This window comes from Otolemur garnettii, unplaced genomic scaffold (assembly GCF_000181295.1).
Source record: "Otolemur garnettii isolate 467f Iridium unplaced genomic scaffold, OtoGar3 scaffold00049, whole genome shotgun sequence".
NCBI classification, from domain to species: domain Eukaryota; kingdom Metazoa; phylum Chordata; class Mammalia; order Primates; family Galagidae; genus Otolemur; species Otolemur garnettii.
This window is the reverse complement of record NW_003852444.1, coordinates 9,836,088-9,838,341: the sequence shown is the minus strand read 5'-3', so window position 1 is coordinate 9,838,341 and position 2,254 is coordinate 9,836,088.

The following is a 2,254-nucleotide window of genomic DNA, read 5'->3' as shown; positions in this document are numbered from 1 at the left end:
GTTTACAGCACATAAATATGTAATATTTTTCAGCCTGACTAATTTTTGAAATGTAGACTTTAAAAATGTACTTCTCAATAAATTTGCCTAAACAATGATGTATACCCAACACTCAAGTCAGGTAACAGAGCAGTACCAGCCTTCCACAAGCTCCAATCAGTAACCTTCTCCAAAGGTGACCACTATTCTGATTTTCTAGCAGGAGAGGTAAGTTTTGTCTGCTTTTGCACTTTACATCAATGCGGTCACACAGTATATTTTCTTTTGTTTCTGGTTCTTCCACCTCAACATTATGTTGTCAGTCCATTTATGTTGTGTGTATTTGTAGTTCATTTTATTCTTGCTACTTTATAGCTTTCATTTGTATGAATACATTACAATTTATTTATTCTCTAGGAACAGATAATTGGTTATTATGAATAGTGCTGCTGTGAAATATCTCGTGCATGTCTTTCGGTGAACACATTTCTGTTGGATGTCAGTATAATCAGTCAAGGTCTAGTCAGGAAATCACATAGTGATTTGAACAGAGGAATTTTAATATAAAGAATTTGTAGCTAGTATCAGAAGATTAGCAACTACAGAGGGTTAAGTGAACTCCCAAAATTATAGGAATAGCAGATACAGGGAGTGGCTACTGCCTAAGAGTAAACCAGACTACCAAAAAAAAGAAAAAATTTGGAAGAGAACTCTCTCCCCTCCTCCCCAAACTGAAATTCGACCTCAGTGAAGATGGTCTGGCTGTAGTGGTCTGGCTAGCAGAAAAGTTTGGTGAGGTGCTGATGAAATCCACTAGGAGCCATCATCTACTGTCCAGCTGGGGCACTGGTCAACCCACTGGGAAGCTGCTGGGGGGGGGGGGGGAGTATTGTACTTACTAGGAAGCTGACTGGTGCTCTGGCACACTTTTCTGGATTCCCCCTGTAAGAGCACTGCTGCACTCCTTAGGGTAAATGCCCCAGGCTCACCGTGTCCTACATGGTGGCTGAGTGCTACAGGAACAAGCACTCCAGAACCAGGAAGAAAAGCCAGCTCACCCTGCATATCCCTATAGCTCTCTCTGTGTCAAAATACCACATTGCACCACCTGGCAGAGGAAAAATGTCCACAGGATTAGCATTAAAGCAGGGCTGCGAAAGTTGGATTTGGAGCTGGAAGGCTATAAACTGACAACAGGAACATCCAGGAGTATGTTTAGAGGTCGTGTCACTTTCAGCATTTTAACTGTTTCATAATAAAACCAAAGTTATGAAGTATAATTATGGTTTTATTCTCCAGACCTTTTCTCTTTTTCCCCCTGAGTGCAAAATTCTGACATCTTTGATTGAATGGAAACTTCTTAGACAGCAGCTGGGCTCAACATATTTAAATCTCTGTGCAGTCCTCTTAAACCTTGTGAGGTGGGGACTATTTCTTTGGGGATGTTCATCATCTTTGCCCTAGTGCTTGACAGGAAGAAAAGCTGTCAAGGTTGTTCTAAAAGCCGTTTTTGCTTCTAGTTCTAACCATTCAGACATAGTTTCAATCATTTATAAAATCCATTTAGCCAAGTTGTTGGCAAAGAATTAAATAAGATAACTCCTGTGGGGCACTGCCTTGTAGGTCTCAAGGTGCTGATCCTACAGAGACCTGTCATTTGATATTTTAAAACATATTTCTCATATCTATTACATGAAGATGATTTTCTCATCCTTATATCACATAAATCTTGAGATGCTAAGTGCTGTGCACAGGAAAGGCCACTATAAATATACTTAAGCTATTATTTATAAAGTCAAAATATTCTTGTTGCTTGTTTCATGGGTCAGATTCAAGCAATGGCCCAGTATAATGACAGATTTATGAACTCCAACTTTTTCAAGGACATTATTCAAAGATATATATATACATACATACATACATATATATATTCAGAATACTGTAGTTAAGAAACAAAGTTTTGGCTAAGAAGGAACTCTTTTTGATCATACTTTAGTGGCACAAGGAAAGGCCTTCGCCTGACTAGTGACAGTATCCTCCACATCTACTTGACATCAGTAGGTTCTCACTAAGTAACAGAAGGGGTGAGCTTCTGAGCATTAGGAACTGTGTCTGTTGTGTCTCTGTGCCTCACCATTTCCCTTTCCTTGTTGCTAACTTGATGTTTGTTAAATCTTATTGTTGAATAGAGGCAGCAAATGTAACTATGGGGAAGAGGCTGTCTTATCACCTTTAGAAAAAGAACGATATTAAAAAGCAATGGAGACAATGGGCA